The sequence below is a fragment of the Mobula hypostoma genome, chromosome 2 (assembly GCF_963921235.1).
Source record: "Mobula hypostoma chromosome 2, sMobHyp1.1, whole genome shotgun sequence".
NCBI lineage: Eukaryota > Metazoa > Chordata > Chondrichthyes > Myliobatiformes > Myliobatidae > Mobula > Mobula hypostoma.
The window spans coordinates 245,598,191-245,625,777 of record NC_086098.1 but is presented as its reverse complement, the minus strand read 5'-3'; the positions used below and the strand labels follow the sequence as shown (position 1 = coordinate 245,625,777).

Below are 27,587 nucleotides of genomic sequence, written 5' to 3'. Positions count from 1 at the left end.
GCAACAACAGCACAACAGGCCCCATCCTTTCCCTCCCAGTCACCCGCATACACGGTCCTCCAACCCCCAGGGCACCTTACTCTTCCACCTCCAGCTGACCCGGATTTGGACACCGACATGCACACATTGGGCCTTTGATGACCCCAGCAGACTTGCAAAAGTTCAAGAGAATTTCTGCAAACTCCAGGTAAGAAATAATGTGTTTTATTTGTGAAAACTCAATTGTAAGACATCTACCCAAAGCTTCAAGTTACCCCTTACTTGCCAGTGGCTGGTAACTATGACACTTGTTGCAGTTTATAATGCAAATTAGATGGACTGGTATCTACATTCATTGACGTACCCGTCCAGTTATAACACAGCTGGGTGCAACAACCTCACATGTGAAGAAACCTGTCTCAACAGGACTCTGAAAAATGCCTGCCTCGAGTCCTATCCTACACTTCCCAGTTTCCCAGAAACGGTTCTATCCCTCGCAATTTGCTTCAAAACTTCTAACACATAATAGTGCTGTACAGCATGGAAACAGGCCCTTCAGCCCAACCTGTCCATGCTGGCCCTGTTGCCTAGTGAGCTAGTCCTGTCTGCCTACATTTGGCCTACAGGCCTCTTAACCTCTTCTACCCATGTACTTATCTAGGTGGCTTTTAAATGTTGCAAATGTGTCCACCTCAATCACCATTTCTGGCAGCTCATTCCAAATACCCTTAATATCCCTTTTAAATGTCTCACCTCTGATCTTAAGGCTCTTGTTTATAGCACTCCCTCCTTGGGAAAAAGACTATGTACCTTCATCCTGTCTATGCCCCTCACGATCTGACGCACTTCTATCATGTCATCCCCATAATGTTCCAAACTCCAAGCAATACCCCTAGGAAGCGAGAAGACCTTAATAAAAAGTATGGGCTGCACTCACATAGCACTTATCAAGATGCACCGAAGTGCTACACAATCAAGTCCAAGTCCTTTTTTCAAGTGCAACCGCTGCTAGAAAAGATTTCAAAGATCTCAGCGATTAGTTGTATCTGTCACATTTACATCAGAACATACGGTGAAATGTGTCGCTTGCATCTAACAAATCAGCGAAGATTGCGATGGCCAACCCGCAAGCGTCGCCACACTTCCGGCACCAATGTAGCATGCTCAGAACTCACTAACCCTGACCGTACATCTCTGGAGTTTGGGAGGAAACCGGAGTGCCCAGGGGAAACCCATGTGGTCATGGGGAGAACATACAAACTCTTCATAGGTAGTGGCGGGAATCAAACCCCGATCTTACTGTTGGCACTGTAATAGCAGGTGTTACGCTAACCACTACGCTACTGTGTGGCCCATAGACGAATGAACAGCAGCAGAGGAGAGTTGAGCTGTGACAAGCACTGTGGTGAAGATTATATCACTTAGCAGCACCGAGGGCAAAAAAAAAAGTTGCTCTTCTTTTTTGAAACTGCACAGGGTTTAATGACTGCACACCAAACATCCTTAACCAATAAACTTCCCCTGGACCACACGAGAGGCATAGGACCTTTTAAAATGCCACAGAGAATTGTCTATAAAGCACTCCTTGCCTACATGAGTCAAACCCAACCCATTAGCCTCTGCAGGCTTTGGGTACTACTTCCACTACCAGTGGTCCCTGTTCAATCACGATTTCCGGGTACTGTCTATGTGGAGCTCCCCACACCCTACTGGTTTCCCCCACAAAGACTTCTGTGTTGGTACGCTAACTGTGCTCTGGCCCCATCGCATGTTGTACAGAAGTGGGGGAAACATCATCTGCTGAGCAGAGATGACGCCGAGGCGCGACCTCCATTTGAGCTGCAGCTCAAGTTTAGTTGTTCAATAATGTCATGTTAAATTATTTTCTTAGGTTCGTAAGGATGGTTTGGGGGACAGAGAGGGGAGTTAGGGGGTCAGGTTAGGGTTTTAGGAAAAGGGATGTGGGGGAATTAAGAGGTCAGGCCAGAGTCAAAGTCTCCACTCTGTGTTTGAAGCGATCAGCTGTCAAACCTGCGGAGAGCTGACGAGCAACACTTCCCCAGGTCCGTGGGCTGTTGTGGTGGGTTCTGGATTTGTGGGTAGCAGGGACGAGTCCCAATGGCCCCTTGGGTTCACGAATCGGTGAGTCCAGAGTTTGAGGCCTAGGGTTCGGGTTCCCAACATCAGTGATTCCGGATTTCAAGACCTAGTGTTCAGTGATCAGACACTCCGGGGAGCGGTGCCATGGGTCGAGGACAGAATGAATCAGAAGGCCCATTGGCTGAAGCCGAGTTGGAATCTCTGCGAGTCCACTGCGGTGGGTGAAGCCCCGGTGTTTGTAGGCCCAAGTCCATGTCTGCTGGAGGTCTGTCCTGGGGTTAAAGGATAGTGTCTGTGTCTGGGTGGGATGGCGTAACAGGGGCTTTTGATGTTGTTTGTTGGATTCTGTGGTAGTCTGCTGAGCACTGTGGCCATGATATGCCTGTACTGGAAAGTATGGCTGTCCCATCACATCCTCAGCTATGTTGCTTATTAATGCAAACAATGCATGAATATTGAGACCAGCAACCTTTCCAGTTTCAATTCTTCAGAGTTCAGCCTCGGACTATATAATTCTACTGAATTTAATGTGTGAAGGAGCAGCTAGGGAAACTGATCTGATTTCACTAGATCATTAACTTGCACAACAACCAAATGGTGGCGATTAGGGAAAAGACCAAAGTGACTACATCGTACCTTACACAGGACTTCATCTCGACTCTGCTTGGACTGGATGTGGGCTATAGCAAATGTCATCCAACGTAAGTCACATATAGTAATAAAACACTGTGCTGTGAGTCACAGTATTACAGAGGGTCAAAGCAAAAGGTTTCAGAAGCAAAGGAAGGAGGCTCTCAAATTGACTCGGGCCAACTGACATATTGAAAGTAAACCAGACTGGTAAATTGGTTTAGTATTGTCACATACCTGCATACAGAGATGCAGTGAAGAACCGGTTTGCATGCCATCCAGATAGATCATTTATTTACAGCACTACATAGAGGTAGTACAAGGTAAAATAATAACAGAATGAAGAATACACACAATAGGAAATCTTGCTGGAAATCCAGAACAACACACACAAAATGCTGGAGGAACTCAACAGGTCAGACAGCACCTTCGGAGAGGAATGAACAGTCAGCGTCTCAGGCCAGGGCTCTCATCAGGACTCATCAGAATACAGAATAAAGTGTTACAGTTTCAGAGAAAGTGCAGTGCAGGCAGACAATAAGGTCCAAGGCCATAACAAGGTAGACTGTGAGGTTAAGAGTTTATCTTGTCGTACCAGGGACCATTCAGATGTCTTATAACAGTGGGGTAGAAGCTGTTCTCCAGTCTCATGGTATGTGTTTTCAGGCTTACGCATTTTCTGCCCATTGGGGGAGTGGAGAAGAGAGAATGTCTGGGGTGAGTGGGGTCTTTGATCATGCTGTCTGCTTTATTGTACTGCTAGAGTATACACTTGTCCCCATTACACACCTCTCCTTTAGACAGAGGGCACACTCCAGTACGTTCAGAATGAAATCCTGTTATGCGTTCATGCATCCTGTAAGCTATCTCAGAAAAGCAAATTTCAGATTTCCTGCATCAACCATATTTTGCTCTAGTACAGATTGGAGTTACAACAAATATTCAGGATACCAGTGTGATCTCGGCTTTGATTATAAGGGAGATGGATGATAATATGCAAAATCATAATGAGGTAGATTGTGAGGCTTAGAAGCCATCTTATTGTACTGGAGGTCTGTTCAAGAGCCTGATAACAGCGAGATAGAAGCAGTCCCTGAGCCAGTGGTAAGTTTTTTCAGGCTTTTGTATCTTCTGCCCAACAGTAGGGAGGAGAAGAGAGAATATTGGGCTGTGTAGTGAGAATATGCTGGCTGCTTTACTAAAGCAGCAAGAAACATAGACAATCTGTGGAGGGAGGGAGGGAGGAGCTGGGGTTCATTTCCGCTGAGTGCCACAAGAACGTAGCAGGTAACATGACACTACTACAGCTCAGGAAGTTTGACAAGCCCCGCATCCTCTGTACATCCTCCCCTTACAATGTGTAGATTTCCTCTGGGTGCCCCTGTTTCCTTGCACAATGTACTGGGTAAGGTAAACGGTTATTGTAAATTGTTCAGTGATTAGATTCAGGTTAAACCGTGGGTAGTCGTGGGTCGCTGGACGGTGTGGCTCCTTTGGCGCTGTATCTTTGCTGGATTACTGATCCCAGCCTTCAGACACAAACAGAGCCCAGAAACTCTTACCCGACGAGCGGCTGAGCTGGCAAGGATGCTCTCAGACTTCTACAGCATGGAAACAGTCCTTCAGCCCAACAAGTCCATGCCGGCCAAGCTAGCTGAGCCAGTCCCATTTGCTTGCATCTGGTCCATATCCCTCTAAGCTCTTAAACTCTTCTTAGCCATGCACCCATCCAGTGTCGTTTATAAATTGTTAATGTACCACAAACACTGGAAGCTCATTACAGACATTTTCAGTATGCAAAAATTATGCCTCGGGTCCCTTCAAAATGCTTCCACTCTCAACTTAAGTCTACACTCTCTAGGTTTACCCTGGGGATAAAACCTTGTGGCTATTCACTTAATTACAACCCTCATTATTTTATGAACCTCTGTAAGATAACCACTCAACTTCCTAAGCTCCAGCCTGAAAAATTCCTAGCCTAGCCTCTCCAGTGTCTCATACAGTTACAGAGCAATACAGCCCAGATAGAGGCCATTCAGCCCAACCAACCCATGCCAACCACGGTGAAACATTTTAAAACATACAGTGAAATGCATTGCCGACCAACACAGTCTGAGGATGTGCTGGGAGCAGCCGCTAAGTGTTGCTGCACTTTCCGTGCCAACATAGCATATCCACAGCTCACTAACCCTAACCCTATCTTTGGAATGTGGGAGGAAACCAGAGCACCCGGAGGAAACCCAGAAAGAACAAACAAACTCCTTAGAGACAGCAGCAGGAATTGAAATCTAATCGGTGATCACTGATGTTGTAAAGCATTACGCTAATCACTATGATACCATACTGTCTTGGGAAAAAGACTGTTACCATCCACCTTATCTATGACCCTCTCCTTATAACTCAACCTTCCAATCCTGATAACATCCTGGTGAATCTTTCCCCTGAACTGTATCCCATCAATTGCAAGAATGTGGCAAGCGCGTAGATGGCTGATTGATCACGTGAGGTGAGGAGTCCTTGTTGAAGACCTCTCTCTTTTCTGCACGGGATTTGGAGTGCACACTTATTTCTGTCTCGGCAGGCCCAGTTTGTCACTCCCGCGCTGTAACTTGCCCCACGTGTACCGAGGCTAGCATGACTCAGTAAAAATATTTACTATTACTACCTCTTTGCCACTCTTGCTCTGCACACACGTAACATTCTCCAGTTTAATCAGCAGAATATCTAGGTCTCTGTGATTTGGGGAGATTTTCCAGGACAGCCTCAGGTGTGGAAGGACTAGGAAAAACTGGGTATGTATGCCCTCAGCAGAGAAGTTGCAGGGATTTTAATGAGAGCTGTGCGGACTGGCTAAGTCACAAGGGAAAAGGAGCAGTGTATGCACTAAAAACGGTGGAAATGTTCCAGTGTTAAAGGAAATAGATACAGTCAGGGTGGGAATAGGACGGTGGTGGTGGTGCGGGGGGGGGGGAATGACAAAATTTAGACAGATATTTCTGCCACCTTTTAACAGAAGCTAAGTGCTTCTGTCTGAATTATAACAGTGGTGCACTGAGCTGCCTCACAGTGCCAGTGACCCAGTTTCAATCTGACCCTTGGTACCGTCTGGGTCAATTTTATATCTTTCGTCTGTGTCTGGGCTGGTTCCTCCAGGTGCTCCTGTTCCTTCCCACACCTTAAAGACCTGCGATTTGGTCACTGTACACTGCTCTGATTGGGCAGGTGGGTGATATTGATGAGAACGTGGGAAGATTAAGATCGGATTAGTGAAAATATGTGCCCTCAGGAAACCAGATAGGGTTCATTAGCTGCTTATTCAGGTCTCTATCAACTGAGGCCCCCTGAATTGTACTGTACTCTGCAAAAGTCTTAGGCATGTAAATGTAGCTAGGGTGCCTAAGACTTTTGCTCAGTATTATATATTGTACTGTACTGCTGCCACAAAAAAAAACAAATTTCATTACATATGATAAACCTGATTCTCATATGTGTTTCTATTGTGCACTGAGAGTGGGAAGGGGGCAGAGACAGGGGAATCATGGTTGGGAAAAACATCCTGTAATGATCAATAAATCAATCGTTTGGAATCAAATGACTTCGCCTAGTGTCTCAGGGCTGGGTATGTCTGCCCCCGCACCACCCCCTGCCCCTGGCATTCCTTCTTTGCCACCTGTCCCACACCCTCCAGTGGCACTCCACCCTCGCCATTCCAACATCCTTCGCTCTCACCAAATTTACAAAAAGTTTAGTGTATGGAATGGAATCAGGCCATTCAGCCCAACTCGTCCATGCCGGCCTGGCCCATAATCCTGCAGACACTTCCACGTCTTTACCAAATGTCTTTAAAATGTTGTTGTTGGAGTTGCTTTAGGAACAGCTTCTTACCCTCCACCATCACCTTTCTGAATGGACAATCAACCAGACCTTGAACACTACCTCATTATATTTGCCCTCTGTTTGCACTAATTTTTAAAAATTTAGTATTGTATATATATATTTATTATAAATGATTGTTTTTTTATGCATTGCACTGTACTGCTGCAGCAAAGAAACAAATTTCATGACACATGTCTGCGATAATAAGCCTGATTCTGCTTCAAGCACTTTCTCTGGCCACTCGCTGAGTTAAGTTGCCCCTCAGGTCCCTTTTAAACCTTTTGCTTCTCCCTCTAAACGCATGCCTTTACTTTTTTAGTTCCCCTTCTATGTTCACTCTATACCCCTCAAGATTTTCTACAGCTCTATAAAATCACCTTTCAATTACAAGAAATAAAGTCTAGCCTGACCAACCTCTCCATACAACTCAGGCACCCTAGTCCTGGCAACATTCTCATATACGTACCTTCTTTGCACTCCTTCCAGTTTAGTTGTGTGATTAGTTATCGTTCCCAAGATACTAATTCTTCTTCTAAACAGTGGCCACAACATCTTTTACAAGTGTGTGAGTGTCTCATTCAAAACAAGGCACTTCTGGCAGTGTGGCTCTCCCCTCTGTGAGCGAACTGACCTGTAGCTCGTGCTTGTAATGTGCAAGAAGCCTCTGGTACTCGGGCTCAGGATCCAGCCACCCACTCAGCCTGGGGAACCCACGTCGTTCCTTTACAACATTAAAGATTAGCTTTGCTTGTCACATGTACAGCATAGCACATCAGCGAGGATTCCGCTGGGCAGGCTGCAAGTGTTGCCACCCTTCTGACGCCAACACAGAATGCCCACAATTCACTAGCCCTAACTCGGAGGTCTTTGGAATGAGGTAGGAAACTGGAGCACCTGGATGAAACCCACGTGTCCACAGGAAAAACACACAAACTCCTTACAGACAGCAGCGGGAATTTAATCCTGATCCGTGCCTGCTGCAATGTGATGTGATAATGATAACTGCTACACTACAGTACCACCCTTTAAGGGAGGAGCCCCTGAAGGAACGGTTTAAAACCTAGAAATAGTCTTGATGCCTAATAAATCTTTTCCTGGGACATGGGGCTCAATCAGGCACGCATATGGGACAGAAAGAGGCCATTCGGCCCAATGAGTCTGTGCTGACCATCAACAATCCATTTCAACTTATTCTATTTTACCCTTCCCAGTTTTGCACCAAGTTTCTATCTGCTTACCTACACACAAAGCCAACAGAAGCCAAGTAACTTGAAAAGAGGTTCAAAACAAAAATCTAATGCAATGCTTTGCCGAGGAAGTGCTGTAATGTCCAAAGCATGTCTTTTGGGTGATCAGACATTAAGCTCTAGCCTTGGGTACTCCCCCATGCAGACCCAAAGGTTCTTGGGGTATTCCTTAAAAAAAAAGGGAGCCTAGGTACGCTACAATAAAAATCTTTTATAATCCCAAAGAAACATTATCCCAGAGTACCACACACAAGATGCTGGAGGAACTTGGCAGGTGTGGCAGCATCCATGGTAAGGAATAAAAGAGTTGATGTTTCAGGCTGAGAACCTTTATCAAGACTGAAAAGGGTGTAACCAGAATAAAAAGGTGAGGAAAGGGGAGGAAGTACAAGCTGGCAGGTGATAGGTGAAGGCAGGTGAGGGCGAAGGTGGGTACAGGGGGGGTACAGCAATGAAGTGAGAAGTTGGGAGGTAATAAGATGGTGGTGAAAACAAGTTCCCAGGAAGGACAGATGGCTGTGGCAGCAAGTCTGGATGAGCACACGGTCAAGTCGAGATCAGAGAGGGGGGCACTTTCCAACTTAAATTAAAAGTGCAGACGTTGGATATCAGAATAACTGTCAGGAGGAGGAGGAGGAGGATACAATGGTGAGGGAACAAGGAAGACAAATTTGTACTGTACACATTAAAGTAAATACTGTACGCTGCACAGACAACATGATACTGCTACCACAAAACAACTAATTTCACAACATGTGCCCATAAGGCCCAGGAGTCCTGCTCTGGCACTCCAACATGGATGATCTTTTTTTCCCTCTCAACTGCGTTCTCCTGCTTTCTCCCTGTAACCCTGACTAATCACGAACCTATCAACCTCTGCTTTAAATACACCCAGTGACTTGGCCTCCACAGCTGTGTATGGCAATGAATTCTACACATTCACCACCCTCTAGTTAAAGAAATCCCTCCTCATCACTGTTCTAAAGTGATGTCTTTTATTCTGAGGTTGTGCTCTCTGGTCCTAGACTCTCCCATTACAGGAAACATCCTCTCCACTCTACCTAGGCCTTTCAATATTTGGTAGACTCCAATAAGATCTGCTCTCTCTACACCCACTACTGTGTGGCTAGGCACACTCCAATACCATCTACAATTTGATGATGACATAGCTATTGTTGGCAAAATTTCAGATGGTGACGAGGAGGCGTACAGGAGCAAGATAGATCAGCTAGTTGAGTGGTGTCACAACAACCTTGCACTCAACGTCAGTAAGATCAAGGAACTGATTGTGGATTTCATGAAGGGGAAGTTGAGGGAACACACATCAGTCCTCATCTAAGGATGAACATTTTTAAGTTCCTGGGTGTCAACATCTCTGAAGATCTACCCTGGGTCCAGCATATTGATGCAACTAGAAAAAGGGCACAACAGCAGCAATATTTCAATAGGAGTTTGAGGAGAATTGGTATGACACCAAAGACACCCGCAAATTTCTAGAGATGTATTGTGGAGAGCATTCTGACTGGTTGAATCACCGTCTGGTGTGGACGGGGGCTCTGCACAGGATCAGAAAAAGATGCAGAAGTTGTAAAGTCGGCCAGCTTCATCACGGACACCAGCCTCCTCAGCCTCAGGACAAACTCAAAAGGTGATGCCCCAAGAAGGCGATACCCATCATTAGATACCTCTATCACTATTTTCTCATTGCTACCATCAAGCAGGAAGTCCAGGAGTCTGAAGACCTACACTTTATGTTTCAGGAACAGCTTCTTCCCCTCCGCCATCAGATTTCTGAATTGACAAAGAATCCATGAACACTACCTCACTATATATTTTTTGCCCTCTTTCTGCATGGCTTACTTCATTCAATTCTATCTATCTATACATACATACATACACACACATATATATATATATATATTTCTATGTAATTTATAGTTCTTTATAAATTATGTATTACAATGTATTGCTGCTGCAAAACAACAAATTTCACAATATGTTCCGGTGATATTAAACCTGACTCTGATCCCACCTCAAACAACACATCAAAGTTGCTGGTGAACGCAGCAGGCCAGACAGCATCTCTAGGAAGAGGTACAGTCGACGTTTCGGGCCGAGACCCTTTGTCAGGACTAACTGAAAGAAGAGCTAGTAAGAGATTTGAAAGTGGGAGGGGGAGGAGGAGATACAAAATGATAGGAGAAGACAGGAGGGGGAGGGATGGAGCCAAGAGCTGGACAGGTGATTGGCAAAAGGGATACGAGAGGATCATGGGACAGGAGGCCCAGGGAGAAGGACGGGTGGGGGGGGGGGGGGAGAACCCAGAGGATGGGCAAGGTGTATAGTCAGAGGGACAGAGGGAGAAAAAGGAGAGTGAGAGAAAGAATGTGTGTATAAAAATAAATAACGGATGGGGTACGAGGGGGAGGTGCGGCATTAGCGGAAATTAGAGAAGTCAATGTTCATGCCATCAGGTTGGAGGCTACCCAGACGGAATATAAGGTGTTGTTCCTCCAACCTGAGTGTGGCTTCATCTTTACAGTAGAGGAGGCCGTGGATAGACATGTCAGAATGGGAATGGGTTGTGGAATTAAAATGTGTGGCCACTGGGAGATCCCACCTCATTCTTCTAAGCTCCAACAAGTACTAGCCCAGAGCCATCAAGCGCTCCTCATACGTTAACCCTTCCACTCTTGGGAGCATTCTCGTGAACTTTCTCTGGACCCTCTCCAATGCCAGCACATCCTTTCTTGGATAAGGGGCTCAAAACAGTTCACAATACCCACGTTCATGTAAGTGATAATAAACCTGATTCTAAATCCAATTTTATACCAACAGACCCATTAATTAGCCTTCCATACTTGGCTTCCTTGAAGGACAAAGGTAGAGCTGGGATAATGTTTGCAATATTGAATTAGGTTGAGAAACACCAGGAAGGAACAAAAATTTAACCGTGGCTCAAGCAATCTTCTCAAGAACAGGAGAAGGAGTGCGTTTACACTGACCTTTCACCCCTCGGACATCCGCTGAAATCCAACCAAGAAATGATACAAGTTCAAAGTCCCTGCTCGGCTCCCTCCAGTGTTGTTAACCAACAGCCTTGGACCATCGGAATGAGGGTCTGTGTAGTCTTGAATCCGTGGTGCAATATTCCTAGTTTGGGAACAAATTGGAAATGTGGTTAAGATGCCACACGTTGGCAGAATCCCTTAAGAGAAGACACTGAATCATGGCTACTTTATGGCTGATATAAGAGGGCATCATTTTAGGCGATTGGGTGCCACAGCAGCACAGCAGTCAGCACAATGTTATTACAGCTCAAGGCATCGGAGTTCGAAGTTCAATTCCAACATTATCTGTAGAGAGTTTGCAGATTCCCCCCACCCCCAACCCCCAATCACATAGGTTTAGAAACATAGAAAACCTACAGCACAATACAGGCCCTTCGACCCACAAAGCTGTGCCGAACATGTCCTTACCTCAGAAATTACCTAGGGTTACCATAGCCCTCTATTTTTCTAAACTCCGTGTACCTACCCAGGAGTCTCTTGATTGGAGAGATGTGTTGCTTTCCTTCAATGGAAAATTTGACTACCGTACTGAGATAGGCTATGCATATCAATACTCACAGCTTTCTACAGATGCACAGTTGCAAAAGTACTAACATGCAGAATCACTGTGTGGTATAGAAACTGCGCTGCAGCACACAGGGAGTTGAAACTGTCCAGGGCATCAGCGGCACCAGCCTACCCGCCATCAAGGACATACAGTATATACAGAAAGGTAGCCGGGAAAAGGCCAGCATCATGAAGGATCTCACCCACTCCCCACTGGGGAGGAGGGCGAGTGGCATCCATGCCAGGACCACCAGACCCATAAACAGCTGCTTTCCCCAAGCAGTAAGGCTGATCAACACCTCCACCCACTCCCCATGCTACTTTATCATTTCTTGTCAGTCAATTAATGTACAGGCATTCACTTCATGTACATTGATGTGGCCACTTTATAAGGTACCCCCGCTTGTTAATGCAAATATCTAATCAGCCAATCATGAAGCAGCAACTCAATGCAGACATGGTCAAGTTGTTGTTCAGATCAAACATCAGAATGGGAAAGAAATGTGACCTCAGTAACTTTGACTGTGGAATGATTTGTTGGTGACAGACAGGGTGGTTTGACTATCTCAGAAATTGCTGATCTCCTAGGATTTTCACATACAACATTCTCTAGAGTTTACAGAGAATGGTAGAAAATAAAAACATCCAGTGAGTGGCAGTTCTGTGGGTGAAACCACTTTGTTAATGAGAGGTCAGAGGGGAATGTTCAGACTGGTTAAAGCTGAGAGGAAGTGACAGTAAATCAAATAATCACACATTACAACAGCGGTGTGCAGAAGAACATCTCTGAACACATGATGTCATAGTTTGAAGTGGATGGGCTACAGCAGAAGGCAATGAACATATGCTCAGTGACCACGTTATTAGATACAGGAGATACTAATAAAGTGTCCAATGAGAAGAGGTACCTAACAGAGTGCCCATTGAGTGTAGAGACAATTGCACAAAACCTGGCCCTTCATCCCATCAAGTTGATGCCAACTACTGTCCACCCATTCCAAAGGTTCATTTATTACCAAGGCATGTATCCATATAACCACGAAACAAAGAGAGAATATGAAGGTCACTCAGAGAGAAACCCCACCCTCCACCCCATACAAAAAAGAATGGCATCCCGATCATCAACCCCCAAAACCCTCCCTACCCCACACAAAACAGAACAAGAATGCCTATCCCCAAAAAACAACAGCTCCCCCAGACAAAAATCTAACAGAACATCAACCCCCAAACACCCTTCCCTTGTACAACAAAACGGAAAGGGAACGGGCAATAAAAAACACAGAATACAAAAACCAGAAGTCTGAAAAAGTCCACAATCATTAAACACAGAACCCCCATACCATCCTACGATATCACCAACATTCATCTAGTGAATGGGACACCACAGGCCTACCCGCCTGCCATTGTGAGCCACACAGCGACTGGCTGCTCACAGGCTCCTTCTCCAGCAGCGATCAAAAGGCAGGCAGTCTCGCTCGCCTTCCGCATTCGCCTCGAAATCTTTGTCTTCCTCAACACTTTAAATGGCCAAATGAAGTTGAACATCAGTTCATGCCCGGTCTCGAAGCTTCTTCGCATCGAGGCTGCCAAGTATACGCTCGCTTCCCAGAATCTTCTCAGAGACAGCAAAGTGCTGGATTACTTAAATGATTCCAGGAACACATTTAAGGTGAAAAACAGACATAAAAGTAGTAAAAAGAAGCTATTTTTGTTTGCTATCTGGAAGATGTCGACCGCCATCTTCCGCCAACTTCTGGCACCATCTTGACCGGAAGTAGACTATTCCGACAGCAATCTTACATTCATTTCATTCTCCTCATATTTTCACCAACTTTCCCCAAGGCTTTCCCCAAGGCACGTACACAGCTTAGTGGCAATTAAGTTACCATCCTACATATCTTTGGGATGCAGCTAGAAACTGGAGCTACTAGGGGAGGGAACCCACCAGATCATAGGGTGGATGTGCAAACTCCACACACAAAGTGCATCAGATATCAGGTCAGATTGAAGGCGGAAGTTGTTCCCTGCTCATGCTGTTAACTGATAAACTGAAACGATGACAGCATGTGATAGGTGGTAATTTCATCTTAAAAGGGACTAAAATGAATCATGTTAACCGTTAAAAATTAATGCAAGTCTTGTCTTAAAAGGTGAGACACCCCTCCCTACCATCTGTGATATCTCAAGAAGGCGACATCTGTTATCAAGATCCCCATCATGTGGGCCATGCAGAAGCCTGAAGCCCCACACCACCAGGTTCAGGAACAGCAACTTCCCTTCCACCATTCCGTCCTTGAACTGACTGGCACAGCCCTCATCACTAGCTATTGTTTAGCAACATCATGAGCATTCTGATCACTGAGACTTGTTTTATTTTGTTCCAAACTTTTGTAAAATTTGTACATAATTTATTCATTCATGTTCTTCTTCTGAACACTGCTTATATCATGCCTGGGATTTAAAGATGAGCTTTATTTGCTACACAGAACATAGAACCGTACAGCACAGTAACAGGCCCTTCGGCCAACAATGTTGTGCTGAACCAGCCAAAAAGCAAATGGAAAACACCTCCTACCCACACAATGTCCATATCCCTCCATCTTCCTCACATCCATGTGCCTATCTAAACATCTCTTAAAAGCCTACAATGTATTAGCCTCCAGCACCACACCAGGCAGTACATTGCAGGCACCTTGCCCTTACACCCCATTTCAACCTACCCCTCTCACCTTCAATGCATGCCCTCCGGTACGAGACACTTCTTCCCTAGGAAACTGATACTGTCTGCCTCTCATAATCTTATAAACCTCTATCAGGTCTCCCCTCAGCCTCTGGCACTCCAGAGAAAACAACCCAAGTTTATTCAGCCTCTCGTGATAGCACATACCCTCTAAACTAGGCAACATCCTGGTAACCTCTTCTGCATCCTCTCCAAATCCTCAATATCCTTCCTATGGGGGGGGGGGCAAAAGAACATATATGTACTTCGAAATATCCAAATATACAGAGACCAACGCAGTTCAACTACTGTGGTGGTGGGGGGAGGGGGGCAGCCCAGAAGTGTCACCACACTTCCAGTGTCAACACAGCGCCCGGAGGATATCCACGCGGTCACAGGGAGAACATACCAACTCCTTACAGACAGCAGCGCAAATTGACCCCTGATTGCTAGCGCTGTAAAGCATTGTGCTAGTTGCTACGCTAAAATGCCGCCCCTGCTACAAAGGGGGTGTGTCTCCATGTGTCCCTGCCCCTGCGTCCCTGTCCGTGTGTCTCTGTGGGTCCCTGTCCGTGTGTCTCCGTGGGTCCCTGTCCGTATGTCTCTGTGGGTCCCTGTCCGTGTGTCTCCGTCCCTGTGTCGCAAGTTGGTGACCAGAACATCAGAGTGAGTGAGTGAGTGAGTGTGAGTGTGTGTGTGAGTGTGTGAGTGAGTGTGTGAGTGTGTGTGTGAGAGTGTGTGTGAGAGTGTGTGTGAGAGTGTGTGTGAGAGTGTGTGTGAGAGTGTGTGTGAGTGTGTGTGAGAGTGTGTGTGAGAGTGTGTGTGAGAGTGTGTGTGAGTGTGTGTGTGTGTGTGTGTGTGTGTGTGTGTGTGTGTGTGTGTGTGTGTGTGTGTGTGTGTGTAGTGAAGTCGATGACTTCAGTATTCATTTCAGAATAGTGTACCAAGGCAGTGAGGACTCTTCACATCAAGTCTGTCATGGTCATTTCAAAAGAGAATAAATGACTTTACACCACAAACAGGAGGAAACCACATGCATGGCAATAATTCGACCACATTGTAACCGGTCACACTGTTCCATTTTAAAACTGCCATGATTTGATGGCTGTGCTAGAACCTTGACGCCATGGTCTTTGATTATGGGAGAAGCAGCTGAGACACCAGAGCGAAACTGCACAAGCATTCTTTCATACAACACTTCGACTGATCATCAAGTGCCTGTCCACACTAATCTCATCTACCAGCCTCAGTGCCTCGACAATGTCAGCGTTTATTCTGATACTTCCCAAACATTGTGGGATAACCCCAATCCAGCACCCATTCAAGCAGCACATTCTCGACTCTAACCATGTTTCAGTGAAAAAGTATTTCTTCAAAGGTTCAAAAGTTCTTCAGATCCCCTCTAAACTTCTTACCCTATTCCAGACAGGGCAGGGGGGAGAGAAAGGGGAGAAAGGAGGAGGAGTAAGGGGAAGGAGATGGCGGCAGAGAGAAAGCAAGGGAGAGAGGCAGAGAGGGGGAGGGGGATGTCAATGGGGAGATGGGGTTAGTATGATAAAAGTGAGAGGAGAGCATCAGAAAGGTGGTTGCTAGTAGGAGGGAGAGAGTTGACAAGGGGGTGACATTATGGTCACAAAAGAGAGTGCAAGGAATGTTAGGGGAAATGTAGTACACAACTCTCTCCTTCCTTACATTTGGTCAACACTACCTCCGCCGTTGCAATTTGCATTCTGAGAAATATTGTCAATTTATATTTAACATGCACCCAAAAAATGGCAATTTGATAGTCACCATATCTTCCGTTTCTCAGTTACATTCATCAGGGATAAGTATCAGGCAGGACACACAGAACAATACAGCACAGAAACAGGCCCTTTGGACCACAGTGTCTGTCTCAAATACAACTTAAATAAAGTTTTTTATTTTAGCAAAACAGTGTGGGGTCAGCCTTTCCAGTCCATCGAGCCACGCCACCCCAGCAACTTCACAACCCCGATTAGCCCCAAACTGATCGTGGGCTCATTTACAACGACCAATTAAGCTACCCAGTAGGTCTTTGAACTGTGGGAGGAAACCAGAGCACATGGGGTCACCCCACACCTTCCTCAGGATGGTGTACAAAGACTCCTTACAGAACAACACTGGAATTGAACTCTGAGCTCCGCCGGAAGCCCCAAGCTGTAATAGCGTCTCATTATCCGCTATCTCACTATCTTTATGCATCAACCTTAAAGTAAAAGATTAAAATGAGCTTTATTTATCACATGTACATTGAAACATCGAGATATGCAGTGAAGTGTGTTGTTTGCATCAAATCAATTCAGCAAGGATTGTGCTGGGGGCAGCCCACAAATGTCGCCATGTTTCCAACACCAACTTAGCACGCCTACAGCTCACTAACACTAACCCGAACCAGTACGTCTTTGGATTATGGGAGGAAACTGGAAACTGGAGCAGCCCGAGGAAACCCACACATTCAAGGGGAGAACATGCAGACTTGTTACAGACAGTGGTGGGAATCAAACCGCGATCAGTGATCTCAGGTGCTGTAAAGCGATTGCGCAAAGCGCTACTCGACTGTTCCGCTCACAGGGGTCTACTTCCTCCACTACTCCTAAAACCATAGCTCTACCGCTTTCTCAGGTATTGCGCCATACCAAAAGTATCTGGACCATTACTGTGCTAGCAAGGGGTGTTTCCTTCTCAAACACAAGTTAATGGGTATATTCATAGCAGAGGCTGATAGATTCTTGATTATAATGACGTTAAAGGATACAGGGAGAAGGCAGGAGAATGGTGCTGAGGGGGATGATAAACCAGCCATGACAGAACGGTGGAGCAGACTCAATGGACTAAAAGGCCTAATTCTGCTCCTGTGTCTAATGGTTTTATAGCCTTTTCATGCATCTTGCCATACCAATAGTACGTGGATCATTCCTGGTGGTTAAATGTGTGACCTAGGAGAAGTTCTTTCTCACACACGGGATGTTCAAATAGTTAGAAGCAAGAGCCTTTCACTTTGGAAAATGCCCCACCATGCTCCCTCGAGGGAGGGGGCGCAACGAGCGAGGAATCACTATGAGGGACTGAGATACTTGTTTTTATTTATTAGAGATGAATATACAGCAACAGATTGTTCCGGCCTAAACAAGCCTGTGCCACCTAATTATGCCCTTGTGACCAACTAACTTCCGAACTGACATGTCTCTGGAACGTGGGAGGAGACCCACGTGGTTACAGGGAGAACGTACAAACTCCTTACAGTCAGTGGCGGGAACGGAACGCGGGCCGCTGGCTTTGAAACGGCGTTACACTAACTGCAACGCTGCTGTGCTGCTCCTTGTGAACGGAATTCCAAGATTCCAATGGCTATGCCACTCAGGATAGGGGGAGGAGGAGGAGCAGTGTTAGGGAAGAGCGGAGTTACGGGACAGTACGAAGCACAGCAGCTACAGCACATAACATCTACCAGATGTAGCACGTTGCCACGGGTATAAAGACTGCCCACCCGGCCCCAGACCATGCAGAACTGAGGAAGCAGGGCAGTGATGGAGATGCAACTCTTTCAGAAGATGCACCAGCCTGGACGAGATGCTCAGTGGGGTTCAAAGTTGTCATTCAGGATGCACCTGCCATCAATGCAACCATCTCAGTTACTGAAGGCCTAGAGATGGTACTTCCCCTAAACGTGACGAGCATTGTGTGGTTTTGCTGGAAATATTGATTGGTTCAGAAATTAGTATCACCAACCCTTGCTTTCATATTAAGAATAAGGGTTCTGCATCGCCATTTTCTCATTTTAACACATTTAGCTTGAAGGCACTCAAGTGTGCTGCGGATTGTGGTTCAGTCAGGCTCATTGCCTATGACAGTTTTCTGAAGTAAAAAATCATACCATGCTTTCAGTGGGGAAATGTCACCAAACAGATGAGGCAGCTTTAAAGATCAACAATTATTTATAGATTGTCTGTCAATATGGTTGGTGAGCTCTCAAAGTGGAACCCAGTTCAAAGCAGAATGAGTGGGGAAAAAGACGAAATGCTAAAGAACTCAATGGGTCAGGCAGCATCTGTGGAAAGGAATAAACAGACAATCTTTCAGGCCAAGACTCTGAAACATTGGCTCTTTATCTATCAGACTGAAACATCAGCTCTTTATTTAAAACGGTCTGCATCTTTTTCCCCAATCCTGTGCGGTGGCCCCTCCATACCAGCCAGTGATGCAAACAGTTGGAATGCTCTCCACCGTACATCTGTAGAAATTTGCTACAGCCTTTGGTAACTACCACAATAACCCCAGCCAGATTCAAGTTAGCAGAACATTTCCCCCCCACTTATAAACAGCAGGGATTCTGCTGACGCTGGAGATCCACAGAGACACACACAACATGCTGGAGGGACTCAGCATCTACGGACAGAAATAAACAGTCTGTGACTCAGGGCGAGGTCCTTCATTAGGTCCGTAGGCTGCCCTCCATCAATCACCTGATGAGGCACACTCCAAGCCTCTGAGGGAAGCCAAGTAACGAAGTGTCTGGGTTTTCCCAAATCCAGGAGTCTGTCTCAGGACTGGAAAAAGCAGAGTGCAAGGATAAACCCAGTAGTTACAGCTGAGTCAATTTAACCTTGGTGTTCAGGAGAATATTAGTCATAGCATCATAGAGACAGAGTCCAGCCCACTGAGCCCGTACCAGTCACTGGCACCTATTGGATTTTTTTTTAAAACAGCACAGTATAGGCCCATGATATTGTACTGACACTTAAACCTATTCCAACATCAATCTAACCCCTCCCTCTCACATAGCCCTCACTTTCCTATCATCAATGTGCCTACTTAAGTCTCTTAAATGTCCCTAATGTATCAAATCTCTACCACCACCCCACGCACCCACCACTCTGTGTTTTAAAAAAACCTGCCTCTGAAATCCCCCCTGTACTTTCCTCCCAAACCTTAATGTCATGCCCCCTTGTATCAGCCATTTCTGCCCAAGGAAAACGTCTCTGGCTGTCAACTTAACCCTTGCCTCATGCATCTTGTACATCTCTATCAAGTCACCTTTTATCATCCTTCGCTTCAAAGAGAAAAGTCCTAGCTCGCTCAACCTCTCCTCATAATACAGTACATGCTTTCTAGTCCAGGCAGCATCCTGCTACAGCTCCTCGGCACCCACTCTAAAGCTTCTGCACCTTTCCTACAACGAGGTGACCCGCACTGAACACAATACTCCAAGATTACTGAGACACAGCATGGTAACAGGCCCTTCTGGCCCAATGAGACATCGCTGCCCAATTATACCATGTGACCAATTAACTTACTACCCTGCATGTCTTTGGAAAGTGGGAGGAAACCAGAGCACCTGGAGAAAAGCTACGTACACACAGGAAGAACGTACAACTTTCTTACAGAGGACGCTGGAACTGAACTTCAAACTCCCACACCAAGCTGTAATAATGTCAGCTAATCACGATGCTGCCCCATGATCGGTGGCTGGGATGGACGAAGTGGGCTGGAAAGTCGGTCTCTGTGAAGTACAACTCTACAGAAGGTGTAATAAGTACCTTGTTAAAAAGCTACACTGCAAATAGGGAAACCATACTGAACGTGAAAGGGAAAAATCCCAATGAAGGGTCTCAGGTTGAAATGTCGACTGTTTACTCCCCTCCGTAGTCGCTAACTGACTTGCTGAGTTTACCCAGCAGTCTGTGTGCGTTTCTTAAGATTTCCAACATCTGCAGAACCGCTTGGTGAAAGACTCTTGCAGATTTCTCCACCACATAGATATGTGGCTGAATAGCTTTAGTGCAGGCAGCAGGGACTCAAGGTGACCCTGTGCAAGAGGAGTGGACTGCACTTGAACCGGGGGGTGGGGGAATTTGCTTTTGCTAGCAGGGAAGGTTTAAACTAGAGCAAAAACACACACGAAATGCTGAAGAAACTCAGCAGGTCAGGCCGATCATGGGACCTGATGAAGGATCTCACCTGAAACATCAACTGTTTATGCTGCTTGAGCTGCTGAGATCCTCCAGAATTTTTGTGGTTGCTCAAGATTTCCTGCATTTTGAGTCAACCATACTAAAAACAATGTACCTCTCATTTTAACAGACTGATACCAAACAGCTTCTGATACCACACCTTACTGACAGAAACCAGATCAAAACGCCTGCTCCCTTTAACACTCTAAGTGCTGCCAGCACAGAGAATACCAGCTCTTGCATTCAATTTAAAATAATGCCGGAAGAGGCACTAACGTGACAGAGAAACATAGAGTGCCATGGTACGTGATCACAGATGCCAACACACTCCTACAGATGTACCACGGAGAGCATTCTGACTGGTTGTACTGGAGCCTGCTATGGAGGCTCCAATGTTCAGGATCGCAAGGGGCTCCAGAGGGTTGCAGACTCTTGCTTTCTCTGGCGGACAGAGTGTCTCCTAGTGGCCACACATTTTAATTCCACATCCCACTCCCATTCCGATATGTCTATCCACGGCCTCCTCTACTGTCAAGATGAAGCCACACTCAGGTTGGAGGAACAACACCTTATATTCCGTCTGGGTAGTCTCCAATCCGATGGCATGAACATCGACTTCTCTAACTTCCGTTAATGCCCCACCTCCCCTTCGTACCCCATCCCTTATTTATTATTATTATTTTCTCTCTCTCCTTTTTCTCCCTCTGTCCCTCTGACTATACCCCTTGCCCATCCTCTGGGCTTCCCCCCTCCCCCTTTTCCTTCTCCCTGGGCCTCCTGTCCCATGATCCTCTCATATCCCTTTTGCCAATCACCTGTCCAGCTCTTGGCTCCATTCCTCCCCCTCCTGTCTTCTCCTATCATTCTGGATCTCCCCCTCCCCCTCCCACTTTCAAATCTCTTACTAGCTCTTCAGTTAGTCCTGACGAAGGGTCTCAGCCCGAAACGTCCACTGTACCTCTTCCTAGAGATGCTGCCTGGCCTGCTACGTTCACCAGCAACTTTGATGTGTGTTGCTTGAAATTCCAGCGTCTGTAGATTTCCTGGTGCCTGCACTCTTTACCATCAGGTTTCTGAACAGACCATGAACACCGCCTCACTATTCCTATTTTGCACTAAATATTTATTTCTTTCTGCAACTTATCCTATTTTAAAGAATAAACACAAGATTTTGCAAATACTGAAAATCCGGAGCAGTGGAGGAACTCAGCAGGTTAGTCAACACCTACTGAGAACAGTAGTCGCCATTTTGGGCTGAGACCCTTTATCAGAACAAGCATCTCGGCCTGAAATATCAACTGTTTATTCCCCTCCATAGATGCTGCTTGAACTGCTGAGTTCCTCCAGCATTTTGTATATGATGCAATATTTTCTTTGTGTATCTTCTAGTGCGCTCCTGCTGCAAAACAACAAATTTTCACAACATATATGCCAGTGATAATAAACCCGATTCTGATCCCTGATGCAGGGTCTCGACTCCAATCGTTGACCATTCCTTAAACCCACACAGATGCTACTTAACCTACCGAGTTCCTCCAGCAAACCACATATAGCTCTGCCTTCCCAGGTCGCTGCCGGTAATTAAATAAAATAACTGGGTCCAGAACACACACACACTGTTACGACTTCAGCATTCTTTGATATTTTATTTGTGCACAAGGAGAATGGCTCCTTAGAGACCATATTGAGGAACTGGAGCTGTAGCTCAATGACCTTAGGCTCATATGGGAAAACGAGGAGGTGATAGATATAGGGTGGCCAACTTTCTCACTCCCAAATAAGGGACAAAAGTAGCAGTCAAATACAGGACATGTGTTTATCTCAAGAAGGACTACCATGACCATGAAGCCTTGCACGGGCACCTGTGTGCACATGCGTGACGTGCGCATGTATGTACGTTCCAATTTTTTTCCACAAATTGGTTTTAGTTTAATCTTCCCGACTACATTGTACATACATTATTTCTACTTTATATAGGCTGTGTATTCATCATATCATTCCTGCTTTTACTGTATGTTAAGAGTTATTTTAGGTTTTGTGTGTTATTTGGTATGATTCAGTAAGTTATTTTTTGGGTCTGGGAACGCTCAAAAAGTTTTCCCATATAAATTAATGGTAATTGCTTCTTCGTTTTACACCATTTCAGCACGAAAGGTTTCATAGGAATGCTCTACCTTAGCAGGGGAAATACGGGACAAGGGCGGTCCCGTATGGGACAAGCCAATTTAGCCCAATATACGGGATGTCCCAGCAAATACGGGACAGTTAGCAACCCTAGATAGATAGGAGGTAGTCCCCTCCAAATTACAGGAGGCAGGTAGCTGGGTGACTTTCAGGAGAGAAAGGCAACAGGCATTTAGTGCAGAGAACCCCTGTGGCCATTCCCGTTAATAATAAGTATACCACTTTGGACGCTGTTGGGCGGGGCAGGGTGACCAGGGAGAAGCTACAGCAAGCAGGTGACAGAAGCTTGTGTAGGGGAACATTTTGCATCAGGTGATCATAATGCCATTAGTTTCAAAGCAATTATGGAAAAGGATAGGTCTGGTCCTCAGGTTGAGATTCTAAATTGGAGAAAGGCCAATTTTGATTGCGGTGGAGCCAAAAGAGATGTGGCAGATCTTAGATGGATTTTTTTTTGGAGAAGGACAAAGAATATACAGAAGTGAGGCAAAGCAACAGTGAGGTCATGGACCCTATACAGATTACAGTGGAGGAGATGTTTGCTGTCTGGAGGCAAATTAGAGTGGATAAATCTCCAGGGCCTTGTGGGACGCTAGTGCAGAAATTGTAGGGGCCCTGGCAGAGATATTAAAAACATCTCTAGCCACAGGTGAGATGCCAAAGGATTGGAGGAGAGCTAATGTTGTCCCACTGTTTAGAAAGGCTCTAAGAATAAGCCATGAAATTATAGGCCACTGAGTCTGACATCAGTAGCGGGGAAGTTATTGGAGAGTATTCTAAGGGACCAGATATGTAAGTATTTGGATAGACAGGAATTAATTAGGAATAGTCAACATGCCTTTGTGCACGGTAAGTCATGTTTAACCAATCGTTTAGTTTTTCAAGGAAAGTTGATGAAGGCAAGGCAGTGATGTTGTCTAAATGGACTTTAGTAAGGCCTTTGGCGAGGTTAGTCAAGAAGGTTCAGTCGCTCACAATTCAAGGTGAGGAGGCAAATTGGATTAGACATTAGCTTTGTGGAAGAAGTCAGAAAGAGATCATAGACGGTTGTCCCTCTGAAAGGTGGTGCGCTGCAAGGAGCAGTACTGAATCCACTGTCGTTTGTCATCTCTGTAAACAACCTGAATGATAATGTGGTAAAGTGGATCAGCAAATTTGCAATGACATCGAGATGAGGGGTGTGGTGGATTGTGAGGAAGACTATCAAAGCTTGCAGCAGGATCTGGACCAGCTGGGAAAATGGGCTGAAAAATGGCAGATGGACTTCAATGCAGACAAGTGTGAGGTGTTGCATTTTGGGAGGACCATCCAGGGTAGGTCTAGCATAGCGAGTGGCAAGGCACTGAGGAGTGCTGTAGAACAGAGGATCTGGGAATACAGATCCATAATTCCCTAGAAGTGACGTCACAGATAAAGAAAGCTTTTGGCATATTGGTCTTCATAAATAAATGTACTGAGTACAGGAGATGGGATGTTATGTTGTTGTACTAGACGGATGAGGTCTAGTTTGGAGTATTGTGTGCAGCTTTGATCACCTACCTACAAGAAAGATGTAAATAAGATTGAAAGAGTGCAGAGAAAAAGACCTGAGTTAAAGAGAAAGGTTGAATGTACTAGGACTTCATTCCCTAAAACGTAAAAGATTAAGGGGAGATTTGATAGAGGTATACAGAATTATGAGGGGTATAGATAAGGTAAATGCAAGCAAGTAGGCTTTTTCCACTGTTATGGGGTGAGACTATAACTAGAGGTCATGGGTTAAGGGTGAAATATTTAAGGGGAACATGAGGGGGAATGTTTCCACTCAGTGGGCAGTGAGAATGTGGATCGAGCTGCCAGTGCAAGTGGTGGATGCAGGGTCGAGTTCAACATTTAAGAGATGTTTGGATAGGTACATGGATGAGAGATGTATGGAGGGGTATGGTCTGGGTGCAGGTCGATGGGACTAGGTAAGATTAATCGTTAGACACAGACTAGATAGGCTGAAGGGCCTTTTTCTCTTCTGTTCTGCCCTGTCACCTACACTGTTCTGAAGCCAGGATAGAAAACTGCTATTTTTACGTAGAATTAACTCATCAGTTATGGATACCGACCATTTGGCAAATTGTATATGTTTGAATTCCTTACTTGTAAGATCAATCGCCATCCACAACAGAGGTGTTAAAACTCAATCAAAATGTCAGGCTGATAACTGATAATATTTCGAAGTTAGTAAAGCAACTGTCCTTCAGTTGTTGGGTTTTTGTCCTATCCTTCGTTATTCTTATCCCATCTTTCGTTATTCTTATCCCATCTGTCTCTGGCGTCCCTATTGTGCAAGTAGTTGTTGTGTTTTAGGAAGACCTTCCTAGAAAAAATCTCATCACAGAGGCCTCACTCCTCTAGCTTGAGTGCACATTGCCACAGTCCCCCGCGTATCTCGTCTGCCACAAGCAAAGCTGTCTCTGGCAGTCTCACTTCACTGCAACTGGCCCAGGCTATCCTTGCCTGGACACTGTCTTTAACCCTTACCACATCAGCATCTGCAGTGTCCTGTATCTGGTATTAAGGCTGGCTCTTTGGATGGAAGTACCGGGTGCTAGTTGCAAGTGAGCGTTCAGACCACTATATCCTCCTGTTGAAAATCCCTCATCAAGTTCAAACCAAGGGGCAGTACAGGAGTGCAGACGCTAGTACAACACTTCAGGTTTCAACTCCTGCCGCTGTCTGTATGGTGCTTGTCTGATCTCCCTATGATCACACGACACGAGTTCCCTCCTGGTGCTCCAGTTTCCACAACCTCACTACTTTTTCCTCTCTCTTTTTGCACGATTTATATAATTTGTATAATATATATATTTCTAAAGGCATCCGTTAGTCTTGCGAGACCATGGATCTGCGCCTGGAAAGTCTTCACTTTCCAGGGCGCAGGTCTGGGTAAGGTTGTATGGAAGACCGGCAGTTGCCCATGCTGCAAGTCTCCCCTCTCTACGACACCAATGTTGTCCAAGGGAAGGGCATTAGGACCCATACAGCTTGGCACCGGTGTCATCGCAGAGCAATGTGTGGTTAAGTGCCTTGCTCAAGGACACAACACGTTCCCTCGGCTGGGGCTCGAACTCATGACCTTCAGGTTGCTAGTCCAATGCCTTAACCACTTGGCCACACAATATTTACTTTAATTTAATTTATAGTTTTTTTATACCATAAGACATGGTCGCAGAATTAGGCCATTCAGCCCACAGCCATTAAATGCTCCTCATATGATAACCCTTTCATTCCAGGGATCAGTCTCATGAACGTCCTCTGAACTCTCTTCAATGCCATTCCATCTCTTCTTAAAGAAGGGGCCCAAAACTGCTCACAATATTCCAAGTGGGGTCTGACCAAAGCCTCACCATCACGTCCTTGCTTCTGCATTCTAGTCCTCTCAAAATGAATGCTAACATTGCATTTGCGTTCCTTACCACTGACTCAACCTACAAGTTAACCTTTAGCGAATTCGGCATGAGGACTCCCAAGTCCCTGAGCACCTCTGATGTTTGAATTCTCTCCTGCCCACACCTTTATTCCCTCTACCAAATCACATGACTATGTGCTGTCCTAGTCTATATTCCATCTGCCATTTTGCACATTTTAAAATATGTACTGTACTGCTGCCGCGAAGCAACAAATGTCCTGACAGATATCAGTGATATTAAACCCGATTCTGATTCTCCAACATTCCGGAGACGTACAGGTTAGGGTTAGCAGTTATTGACATGCTGTGTTGGCACCAGAAGCAGGCAACACTTGCGAGTTCGCTCAGCAAAATCCTCGTTCATCTGATTTCACGCAAGTGAAGCATTTCACTGTACGCTTTGATGTACATGCGACAAATTAGCCTAATCGTTAAATCTTTAAATCCAATACTACCGAAATATCAGGAATGAAAATCCACTGCAAGCTTTTATCAGGCAGAAAGATGTCTGTTTGATCCTTAGAACCTTGAACTTATAAAACATTGTTCAGACACAGAGGAAAGCAATCTTTAGCTATGAAGGTGCAGGAAATCAGACAGGAAATGCAACAGACTATTTCAGCACAGTAACATCCCATGTTCTGCAATCTCATAATGATCAAATAATCATATTTGGATAAATATTGGTTTCAGAACCCTGGGGAGAATTGTCCAACATCCTGCAGAACTACAAGATTGCTTACTTCCACCAAAGAAATAGAAGAGTTTGAGCTACACAGCACTGAGAGACCCTTCAGCCCACCGAGTCAGTGCCAGCCATCAGCCACCCAAATACATTAACCCCATTTTACTTTCTCCGTGCTCCCGGCAACATGCCTCAGATTCTACCAAAGTAAAAGCTGAATTTATAGACTTCTGCCGATCCCTTAAATTTAAACAATCTCCCGCAAAAGATAATCAGGTCAGCTTTTGTGAACTTAGCTTCTAAACTTTGGAACACAATACCTAAAACTATAAGGGATGCAGACTCAGTTGACACTTTTAAATACCAGCTCAAAACCTATTTAACCTTGCTTTTAACTAACATCATTTTATCTTTTATTTTCATATTTCCGCTTTATCTCATTGTAAAGCTCTTTGAGCTACGTTGTCTGTATGCCCCTGTTCTATATTATTGTTATTATTGCCATCTGCACAGGTGCACTGAAACACTGACTGCAGCAGCATCACTGACACATCAGACACGCAGCATTCACAACTGAAGCACAGCAGTTGCTCTACCAAGCAGTTACGTACCCAGCCCGGGTACTTCCGATGGAGTATCAGTAAAAAATTGGTGAGGTTCGACAAGGACATGCCAGGTTTCTTCAGGAGGAATTTCTTTATCCAGAGGTTGGTGAATATATGGAATTCATTGCCAGTACCCAAGTGTAAAGGAGAACGAAATAATTGTAAATCTGGATCCCATGCAGCACAAAAAGACACTAAATATACGTAAATACATAAGATAGCTTACACACATAGATTGATTATGTGTCATTAAGAGTTTGTACATAAGGTGACTCTGATAGGAAATGATAAAGTAGTGGTGGGGTGTGGAGGGGTGGGTTGGTGGATGAAGGTGTTGATCAACCTTACTGCTGGGGGGAAGTAACTGTTTTTGAGTTTGGTAGTCCTTGCGTGGATGTTACGGAACCTCCTCCCTGATAGAAGCAGATCAAACCGTCCTTAAGCAGGCTGGGTGGGATCCTTCATGATGTTTCTGGTTCTTTTCAGACACCTTTCGGTATACATGCCCTTAACGGTGCCAGTGGTGCGATCGCC

General features: G+C 45.4%; 1 protein-coding gene across 5 annotated transcripts in view; it reads right to left on the bottom strand.

The window, feature by feature from the left end:
• Positions 1-27,587, bottom strand: part of LOC134343058 (zinc finger and BTB domain-containing protein 7B-like) — a 190,765-nt gene that overhangs the window by 52,014 nt on the left and 111,164 nt on the right. For all 5 annotated transcript variants that reach the window (XM_063041904.1, XM_063041903.1, XM_063041905.1 and 2 more), the window contains one exon: positions 10,838-10,985. The gene's annotated coding sequence lies outside the window, so the exon portion shown is untranslated. The remainder of the gene's footprint in view (positions 1-10,837; positions 10,986-27,587) is intronic.